This window comes from Dipodomys merriami, unplaced genomic scaffold (genome assembly GCF_024711535.1).
Source record: "Dipodomys merriami isolate MVZ:Mamm:240054 unplaced genomic scaffold, mDipMer1.0.p SCAF_10, whole genome shotgun sequence".
Taxonomy (NCBI): domain Eukaryota; kingdom Metazoa; phylum Chordata; class Mammalia; order Rodentia; family Heteromyidae; genus Dipodomys; species Dipodomys merriami.
Window position 1 is genome coordinate 13,005,415 of NW_027202271.1, and position 10,996 is coordinate 13,016,410.

The following is a 10,996-nucleotide window of genomic DNA, read 5'->3' on the forward strand; positions in this document are numbered from 1 at the left end:
TGTCCCAGCAAATGGAAGATTCTAAAGTGTTGACAGACACATAAAACAAGGAAACAGAGGAATCTAAATCTCTCAACTAGGTCAATCAGGACACCCAACTACTACCTCAGAATCACATCAAGTTTTTCTAACAAACACCATTCTTAAAAATCCACATCTTCACTCTATATTCAAATTGATGGCAGAGGGCCCCTGTCTTGCTCCAGCTATACTTCCCACTCAGACAGCAGGAGCCGCCTCTGTGGGGCTGATGTTGAGAAAAATATTTCAGTGCTAGCATAGAAAATCATGGTAACAATCACTGTTCCACATAAGCACCGCAGGTGCTAGTTGTTCCTTTATAAACTCCTCTCCTTTAAGGCAGCCCTGAGTGTTCATTTTATTTTACTCTTATAATGGTAGATTATTAATAGCAGTTAATATTTGTTTGGTGCTTACTATGTGCTTTGTACAATACTAAGTGCTTTACATTTGTTATCTCATTTAATTCTCATGACAACCCTATTTGGAAAATGCTATGGATACTATCATTACAGGTAAGAAAATGAAGCTAAGCAAAGACAAGTAATTTTTCAAAATATATGCAACTAGTATAAACCAGATGCAGAATATATGATTCTAATTATTTCCCCCCCCCCACTTAATCACTATACCATTATGCTTCTAAATTTACCTGCAACCAAAACAATGAAGAGAGTCAAACACAGCAACATAATTTGACTCTCAGGTCACTTGCTGTCCATTTCTACAGTTATATGGGGAAGAAGATTCCACAGTTTCTCAGTTATATACTCAGCTTTAACAGATCTGATTTTAAAGACATTCCTCTAGAATGTGGCTTAGTGGTAGAGTGCTTGCCTAGCATGCATGAAACCCTGGGCTTGATTCCTCAGTACCACAGAAACAGAAAAGGCCAGAAGTGGCACTGTGGCTCAAGTGGTAGAGTGCTGGCTTTGAGCAAAAGCTGAGGGATAGTGCACAGGCCCTGAGTTAAAGCCCCAGGATTGGCAAAAAAAAAAAAAAAAAGAAGAAGAGGAGGAGGAGGTTCCTCTTTGTGATCAACAAATAGTACTCTCTGTCCTCTAAATCCATTTCCTCTTATTATGTCTACAGTGGAAAAGTAATATAGGGAAGATGAATACACACAATAATATGACCCTCTGTGCACTCGGGATGTCACTTTCATTCTAGCCTGCTATCTGCTCACTTTTTTTGAGGGGGGGAGTCCAGTCGTGGGGCCTGAACTCTTGGCCTGGGCGCTGTCCCTCAGCTCTTCAGCTCAAGGGTAGCACTCTACCACTTGAGCCACAGCACCACTTCTGGCTTTTTTCTTTTTGCTTATGTGGTGCTGAGGAACTGAACCCAGGGCCTCATGCATGCAAGGCAAGTGTTCTACCACTGAGCTACCTTTCCAGCCCCTATCTGCTCACTTTTATGCTTGCATTCAGTACAACAGCTTCTACCATTTACTGGTACCCATTTGAAGCTAGGTACCAAGCACATATACTGGCTCCTTCTTTGTTATCTAGGATTTCCATTCACTGAAAACAATTTGATTAGGTCTGATGGAGAGACACCTTCACCAACAATGGGAAAACAGGAAATCTAAAATTTCAGATAAACAGTGACTTTGTGTTCATTAAATATTTTGGGGGCTCAGCATCGTTATCTATGCCTATTCTACACTCTGAGGAAAGTGAAGAGAACAAAATCTGACAACTACCAACCTTGTTCAGCGACCTCCACGTGTTTTCACTGACAGCCTGGCCATCTCACCTTCTAGACTTCTGCCCTTTGTAGACAGGCTTTTGCTATGTATCCCAGGCTGGTCTCAAACTCTCCACCCTTCTGCCTCCTCTGCTGGGATTTACAAGTATCAACCACCAGGCCTTACCCTCTTTCCCTTTCCTTAAACTGTAGTTAGAAACCTTATTGAGTGCCAAACATTCACACACATTCACAAATGGTGTCCATCACTCCCTACAGTGCGCAGTTAATAGTAAGGGACAAAAGAAGCGATCCAATTCCTGCAAGCAAAAACCTCCTAGTCTCAGAAGAGTAAGACATACACATATAAAAAATTTTGACTACGCAAAGTTAATAATTCTATGCTGGGAGGCAGGTAAATACGTGATACATGGGAGCCATTACTGGCTGAATCCAAGGTCAACGATTCATTTGGTAAAAAGGAAACCTCAGGGCTGGAAATGTGGCTTAGTGGTATAGTGCTTGCCTAGCAGGGCATGAAGCCCTGGGTTCAAATCCTCAGTACCACATACACAGAAAAAGCCAGAAGATGCCCTGTGGCTCAAGTGATAGAGTGCTAGCCTTGAACAAAAGAAGCTCAGGGACAGTGCCCAGGACTGGTAAAAAAAAAAAAAAAAAAAAAAAAAAGGAAACCTCAGTGGGTCAGGCTTCTTTCTTAGAAGGGGTTTTTACAGATACATTATTCCAACTTAGATCCAAAGAGCAAGGACACATCCACTGGCCAGTGTCAGAACAATCAAAGGACACATTAACCTAACGGACCTAAGACAAAATGGCAGCAAAGAGTGTCTCCATCTGTTTGACAGGGGACAGGAAAGAAGGTATGCAGAGACTAGATTCTATCCTGTTGCACGGACCCAGGCAATCAGACTCCTGTAGCAGATCTCTTCCCAATAAAACTTTCATGCCATAGACCAGGGGTGACCCAATCCAACAGTAGCAGAGGCAGGTTTTACATTACACTTCTCCCTCACCCTGATGACCTCACTATTTCTTCTCACTCCTGACTACATACCACAGCTCCCCCAAGCACATTCCTCCTGATCTGGCCACACGAAGACCAGCAGTAGTAGAACCCAGAAAGCAAGAAGCTCCCCCAAAACATGTTACCACTTGGCTAATAATCAAGTGGCCTGTTTTAACAGGGAACTTCACCTTCCCACTCCCCCCTCCTTCTTTCATAGGATCGGGGCGTAAGCAATGGCTCCATTTTCTGTTCCGGGAATCCTCGTACTTCCTAAAGAAAGAAAGCGGATTGGAAGACACAAACTCAGGGCCCAGTGACAAAGATGCTCCCTCCTCCTGTGAGACCGCCCCCGCCAGTGACCGGGGGAGGGAAGGCCCCACCTCCCTTCTGCGAGCACGCTCAGATCCCCCTCCCCCGGATCCAGCCTCCACACCACCCTCTCCCCACCTGCTGCCCTCTTCCCAACCTGCTGTTTCCTTAAAGAACCAGGGAGCAACCTCCTCCACGATGGAGGGCCTGGCCAGCGTGCCCCGTTGCTAACCCCCAGACCCAGGCCCCATTATGGGGGGGGGAGGAAGAGGGGGTAACCACAGCAAGGCTTTTCTCCAGGCTCTCACAGCTAAGGCGGGGGAGGAAGAGGGAGAGAGGGAGGGGAGAGGAAGGGGGAAGGGACGAGGAGAGAGAAAGGGAGAGAGAGGGAGAGAGACGGGGAAGGGGGGGGGGAGGAGAAGCATCCCAAGCCTCTTTAACTGGGGAAGAAGAAAAAAAAAAAGATACAAACAGCCCGACCTCACCCCCACATCACCCCCTTCCAGGACATCCTTCCACCCCGTCACCCCTAAGCCCACCTCCCGTAGGTTCCGCCGGCGTGAAGCCCTAACTGCAGCCTAGATCGCCCCGCATTCTGCGCGGCCGAGGACCAATTGGTGTGCGCCCCCCGCCCCCACCCGAGCTGGGCGTCCTTCAAATGCGGGGTGGTGTGGGGAGGGGTGCGGGCACGGGGCTGGCCCGACGCCCCCGACGCCGGAGTTCTCCGGGGGGGAAGGCCCAGGACCCAGCAGCACCGGCAAGGAGGGATGCCTACCTCCCGAGCGCCCACCCGGGCCGCGCTTCCCCTCCGCGGGGCCCGCCTGGCGTCCCCAGCCCCTCACCTGCTCCAGCTCCCGGCTCCGCCGCTGCGACCGCCGCCTCCGCCCCCGCAGGATCCGCCCGGCGCTCGCTCGCCCTCGCTCGCCCTCGCGCGCTCGCTCTCTCCTCCCTCTCCCTTTCTCTCCTCCCCGATCCTTCAAGCTCCCAGGGCCGACTTCGGCTAGCCTCCGCTCCCCGGGCCCCGCTCCCCGGCTCCCTCCTTCCTTCCTTCCCTCCACCTAGCACCGGAAGCCGCGACGGTGACTGGAGGCTGTGCGGCGCACCCCCACCCCCAAGCCCGGGACACTTCCCACCTCCACGATCGCGCGAGAGCTGCGTGGTACCCAGCGGCAGTTCTCGCGAGACCTAATCACCATGGCAGCGGCTGCAGCAGAAGCAACCGAGAGCGCCGAAAGCTGGAGTCTTGGGCGGGGGTTGGTGTGGGGGCTGGAAGTGACTGGGCTGGGCCTCGGCTGGAGCCATCAGGGAATGGGGATGAGGCAGTGGGGACTAAGTTGAGAATACCAAGCTCCGGGGCCTTCTCTAGAAGTGTGTGTGTGTGTCTGTCTGTCTGTCTGAGCTTGAACTCAGGGCCTGGGAGCTGTCCTTGAGCTTTATTTGCTGCCTAGCTCCACTTCCAGCTTTTAATTGGTTCATCGAGGATGAGTCTCACAGACTTTCCTGCCTGGGCTGGCTTCAAATCACAATCCTCAGATCTCAGCCTCCTGACTAGGATTACAGTGCTGAGCCACTGCTCCCAGCCCCTATCTAGAATTTAAGGACTGTGGTCCTGTGCTGGTTGCACTGGAGATTGAGGTTGACCAAAGGGTCTTAGGAAAAGCCAGCAGCAGTTAAGTTGCCCTGCCTTTACCCTGCAAGACTTCCTTTTTATTGGTTTTCCTCTAGGCTAACTGCATACACATTCATGCTCCTACCCCCAGCAACACTGTTCTTGTGGCTCCGTATATCTAGGACAAAATTACTTCCAATTCTGAATCAAAATCTTTTCCTTGGGACAGGCTTGGTGGTCCACACCTGCAATCTGAAGGTGAAAGCCAGTCTGGAATTACATTGCTACATATACATTGTCACCAAAGTGAAGTAAATGCTGGAACTGTTGCTCAAGCCTGTAATGCTAGTTATTCAGGAGGCTAGGATACGAATATCCCTGTTCAAAGCCAGTCCAAGCAGTCTGTGAGACTCATCTCCATTTAACCAACAAAAAAGTAGGGAGTGGAGCTGTGGCTCAAGTGATAGAGTGCTATCCTTTGGAGCAAAAAGAAGTTCAGGGAGAGTGCTCAGGCCCTGAGTTAAAGCCCCAGGACTAGCATGTGTAAGTACGCACACACACACACACACACACACACACACACACACATACACACACACATAGAGTAAAATCTTTTCTGATAAGAGGAGGAAGAGCAATGAATTTAAGAGACTAAAAGAAGCCACTGGACTCTTGGCCAGTTACGAAGTTGGTACTTGAAAGACAAAGGGCTGAAGCCTAATATGCAGAGGTGTTGTCTGGTGAAGTCTAAATTAGTATCCTGAGGAAAACTGAAGGACTTTGCACCCATGTTTCTTCTTACCCATCCCCACTTCATTCACACTCATTTTTGTGCCTGGTGAAGACATGCAAAACTGCTTTTGGAACAGTCACAGCTATGTTAGAAGTTATGCTAGAAGGGCACTAGTAGTGCTAGGAACAGAAGGTTCTTTAAATGCCCTCTCATTTTTCTGCAGTGTAAGGGAACACATGGCTGTTCCCTAAAGCTGGAGCCAAAATTGTCAGTCTTCTCGATTTGTTGTCTTCCTTGCCTCATCAATCCTTGATTTAGTCTGTCTTCATTTTTAAGTTATCTGAAAAATAACAAGACCCTAGTATATATAGCTAAGAGGAACCTAATTTAACATGGGAGGATGAAGCCAGGTGTCAGTGGCTCACACCTGTAATCCTAGCTACTCAGGAGACCGAGATCTGAGGATTGTGGTTCAAACCCAGGCTGGACAAGAAAGTCTGTGAGACTCATCTCCAGTAAACTACTCAGAAAAGCTGGAAATGGCACTGTGGCTCAGGGTAGAGTGCTAAACTTGAGAGAAAGAATCTCAGGAACAGTACCACCCAGGCCCTGACTTAAAAACCCCAGGACTGGCACACACACACAAGATGGGGCTGGAAAGGTGGTAGAGTGCTCATCTAGCATGCATGAAACCCTGCGTTTGATTCCTTAGTACCACATAAGCAGAAAAAGCTGAAAGGGGCTGGGAAGTTGACTCAGTAGTAGAGCACTTGCCTTGCATGCCTGAGGCCCTGGGTTCGATTCCTCAGTACCACATAAGCAAAAAAAAAGAAAAAACCCAGAAGTGGCGCTGTGGCTCAAGTGGTAGAGTGCTAGCCTTGAGCTGAAGAGCTGAGGGACAGCGCCCAGGCCCAGAGTTCAGGCCCCACGACCGGATCCCCCCCCCCCAAAAAAAGCTGAAAGTAGCACTGTGGGTCAAGTGTTAGAGCATTAACCTTGAGCAAAAGATGCTCAGGGACAGTGCCCAAGCTTGAGCTCAAGCCCCAGGACTGGGGGGAAAAAGATGGGGGACTAGGAAGGTGGCTCAGTGGTAGAGTGCTTGCCTTGCATGCATTAGGCCCTGAGTTTGATTCCTCATAAGCAAAAAAAGCCAGAAGTGGTGCTGTGGCTCAAGTGGTAGAGTGCTCACTTTGAGCTGAAGAGCTGAGGGACAGCACCCAGGCCCAGAGTTCAGGCCCCATGACCGACAAAAAAAAAATGGGAAAATGAAATGGACAAAATAAATTTTATCTGTAGCTGGATAATGGTGGCTTATGCCTATAATCCTAGCTACTCAGGAGGCTGAGATCTGAAATTCACAGTTTGAACCATCCTAAGCAAACAAATCCATGAGACTATTTCCAGTTAACTAGCAAAAGCAGTAAGTAGAGGTGTGGTAAACTGTCAGCCTTGAACACAAAAGCTAAGATCACAAAGCCCTGAGTTTACCCAAGTATGGGCATGTTTGCGCATACACGCACATGCACGCGCACGCACGCACACACACAAATTATATCACACACACACAGAAATTATATATGTCCTGACTCACTGCTATGATCTAGGGTTTTCAAGTCAAAATACTTCTCCAATACAATTGTACACTTTTTCCCCCTTCAGTCATGGGGCCTGAACTCTGGGCCTAGGCGCTGTTCCTCAGCTCTTCAGTCTAAGGCTAGTGCTCTACCACTTGAGCCACAGTGTCACTTCTGTCTTTTTCTGCTTATGTGGTACTGAGGAATCGAACCCAGGGCCTCATGCATGCAAGGCAAGCACTCTACCACTGAGCCACCTTCCCAGCCCCACAATTGTATACTTCTGCAGTGCACTCTTATAACATTCATGTGACGAGCCTATCCATTCCTTTTCCTAGAAAATTTTAATGACAACCTCAGTAGGTTATACCTGGTAATGTCCACCAAAATTATGTCTTACAACCTCTACCCCTGGGGCTGGGAAGGTGGCTCAGTGGCAGAGTGCTTGCCTTGCATGCATGAGGCCCTGGGTTTGATTCCTCAGCACCACATAAGAAAAAAGAAAAAAAAAAAGCTGGAAGTGGTGCTGTGGCTCAAGTGGTAGAGCACTAGCCTTGAGCTGAAGAACTGAGGGACAGTGCCCAGGCCCAGAGTTCAGGCCACACGACTGAACCAAAAAAAAGAAAACAAAAACAACCTCTAGCCCTTTCCCTAGTGCCCCAGCCACACCAATATGCCTTGTACTTTGACCAGGAGATATAACCTGTTAGTGGATGTTCCTGCCCAAGGCTTCAGATCCTCTCAGTTTTGTCTCAGGTGTGACAAAAGGATCAGGATAGTGACTAATATGGTGAGCAGCAAGTACTGTGGTATTTGACTCCAAGATTGATGAACTGGACAAGAGAAACTCTCAGGTGTCCTGTCCTCAGTCCCTCTGAAAACTCGAGAATACATTTTTCCTAAACTGAGGATCTCACAACTGCAATCCTAGAATAAATTTTTCCTAAGCTGAGGATCTCACAACTGCAATCCTAGCTATTCTGAGAGTCACAGTTCAAAGACAGCCCAGAGAGTAAAATCCTTAAGACTCTTACCTCCAATTAACCACCAAAAAGTAGAAATGGAGGTATGGCTCAAGTGGTAGAATGTCAGTCTTCAGTGAAAAAAACTAAAGGGCCAGTACTCAGGCCCTGAGTTCAAGGCTAAGTCTAGGCACAAAAAAAGTGTCTTTGTAGCATCATGGTATAAACAAAAGCAGAGATTGAAGGAATGCTGTCTAGGTGTCAACTAACTAGTCACTGCCACTCTCCAGTTTCTCAGTCACTTGGTAAAGGGATAAGAAGAGGTCATCCATAGCTGACAGGGGCCTGAGGCCTGACTGAAGAGTTTATCAGGCTTTTTCCCCCTCCCTCTAGCTGCCTCTGGAACCTAGTAAAAATTTGGAATTGTAGCCACCAGCTTTGTGGGTTGCATACTCCCACCCCATCACTGACCCCAGGCCTGGGGCTGAGCCCAGTGCGTGTGCCGAGAGTGGGAAGCAGGGAGATGTTGGCCTTGCTGACAAAATCCATTTGGAATTTGTCAAGGTTGTGGTTTGGGTCTTAAGTTTGCCACAGAGTGTGTCTGATGAAAGAAGTGGGAAAGCTACAAAAGAGACGGAGCCAAAGGCACTACAGAGGAAGGAAACAGCAGAAAGTTTAAGTATTCTTGCTACAACTCCATTAGAGAGTCTCCTTCCTCTTGCTGAAGGTGAGCTATTCCCCCTCAGTATGTTCTTTAGATATGTTCCTTATAGCCTAAACCCATTTTTACTGTATCCCTTCACTCTTTCCCTTCTTCCCATATAGACTAATTCAGCAACCACCTGAAGCAAGGATTGGCTATTTTCTGGCACCACCAAATTTCCAAATCCAGAAGTTTTGGTGCTCAAGTGAAAATTTAGGACATAAAATGTTGCTTAGGTGGCTCATGCCTATAATCCTAGCTACTCAGGAGGCTGAGATCTATGGATTGCAGTTCAAAGCCAACCCAGGCAGGAAAGTCTGTGAGACTTATCTCCAAGTAACCACCAGAAAACGGGAAGTGGCACTGTGGCTCAAGTGGTAGGATGCTTGCCTTGAGTTGAAGAGCTCAGGGATAGCGCCCAGGCCCAAAGTTCAAGCCCCATAACTCACCAAAAAAAAAAAAAAAAAAAAAAATGTTGCTTAGCTCTGGTGGCCCAAGCCTGTAATCCTAGCTACTCAGGAGGCTGAAATATGAGGATGATGGTTCAAAACCAGCCTGGGCAGGAAAGTCCAGTTAACCAGCAAAAAGCTGGAAGTGGAGGTGGGTTCAAGTGGTAGAAAGCCAGCCTTGAGTGAAAAAGCTAAGGAACAGTGCTCAGGCTTTGAGTTCAAGCCCTAGTACTGGCACACACACAAAAAAAGTTGCTATAGCCATGTGCTAATGGTTCACACCTGTAATCCTACTACTCAGGAGGCTGAGATCTGAGGATCATGGTTCAAGCCAGCCCAGTCAGCAAAATCTGAGACTCTTATCATTAATAAATTACCAAAAAGAGCCAGAAGTGGCACTGTAACTCATGTGGTAAAGCACTAGCTTTGAGCAAAAAAAGAAGCTCAGGGACAGAGGCCAGCCCCTGAGGTTAAGCCCCTGTATCAGAAAAAAAAAAAAAAGTTACTCCCTAACTTAACACTCCTCAAATTTTACTTGCTACTCTGGTACTACTTTTTTCTTTGCCTGACTTAAGTAAGGGTAATTGTATAGAGTAAATATATCTATTGCCTTAGAGAAGTGGAATTATTTCTGTGTTCCCCAACAAAAGCAGTAACTCATCAAAAATCACAATCTAGAAGGCCACTAACCATATAGCCATTTGTAAAGTTCTCTGTGTGTGTTGTATTTGTTTTTCACATTGTATACTGAAAAGATAAGTTTTGGTTGGTTTTTTTTCCTCTAAGATAGGACTAGGAATAGAGAGACTGAAACAAAAGAAATTCTGTTCACTCTACCGCTTAGATAAAGGAATTGTTTTACTATTAAATATGAAGATACCCTGAATAAGGAAGGGCAAAATACATTTGCAAATAATTCAGTGGTAGAGCATGGTAGCTCTGGTGGTTTCTGGGGCGGGGAGGGACTCCCATATTTAGCTGGGTGTGGTCCTTGCAGCCTCAGCACTCAGGAGGCTGAGGCAAGAAGATCACTAGTTCAAGGCCACGCACACACACACACCCCAAAAAAACTGAGTGCAGAGAGCTCTTGCCTATAGTCCTAGCTACTCAGGCAGTTGAGATCTGAGAATCACAATTTGGAGCCAGCTGGAGCAGACACATCCAAGAGACTCTTCTTTCCCATTAAACAGCAAAAAGTTGAAAGTAGAAGTATGGCTCAAATGATGGAGTAACCAGCAGTAAGTGAAAAATCCAACCCAGTACTGGCACAAATTAAGACACGTAGCTGGAGGCATGACTCAGCAATGTCTGCCTAGGGAGCATGATTGGAATTCAGACCCCAGTACCACTAAAACAAAACAAAACAAAACAAAAAAACCACAACAAAACAGCAGCTGGCACTGGTGGCTCACACCTGTAATCTTAGCTACTCAGGAGACTGAGACCCAAGGATCACAGTTCAAAGTGGGATTGGGCAGGAAAGTCCAAAGTCTGGAGACTAATCTCTAATTAGCCACCAGAAATCCAGAAGTGGAGCTGCAGCTGTGGCTCAAAGTAGTAGAGCACTTGCTTTGAGCAAAAAAGCTCAGGGATAGCAACCAGGCCCTGAGTTCAAGCCCCAGGACCAACCAAAAAAATAAATAAAGGCAAATCTTCAATTTTGAGCATAAAAATTCTTTTTGTATGTTTCCCATCAGTCTTACAGCTATTTCTGTAGTTCTCTGGTTTTGAGGCATAAAAGTACCTGCCCTTTTGGGTCATAGTTCAGAGCTAAGATACATACATCAGCTGGGCACTGGCCGCTCATTCCTGTAATTCTCAGGAAGTAATTACTCAGGAAGTTAAGATCCAGAGGATTAGGATTCAAAGCCAGTGGGGGCAGAAAAGTTCAAGAGACTCCACTCCAAAAAATAACCAGCAAAA

General features: G+C 47.2%; 1 protein-coding gene across 1 annotated transcript in view; it reads right to left on the reverse strand.

Annotated features, from left to right (window-relative positions):
- Arf3 (ARF GTPase 3) overlaps positions 1-4,125 on the reverse strand; it is a 23,353-nt gene extending 19,228 nt beyond the window's left edge. Inside the window, exon 1 of the mRNA XM_070040178.1 lies at positions 3,886-4,125. The gene's annotated coding sequence lies outside the window, so the exon portion shown is untranslated. The remainder of the gene's footprint in view (positions 1-3,885) is intronic.
- Positions 4,126-10,996: the final 6,871 nt, after the last annotated feature.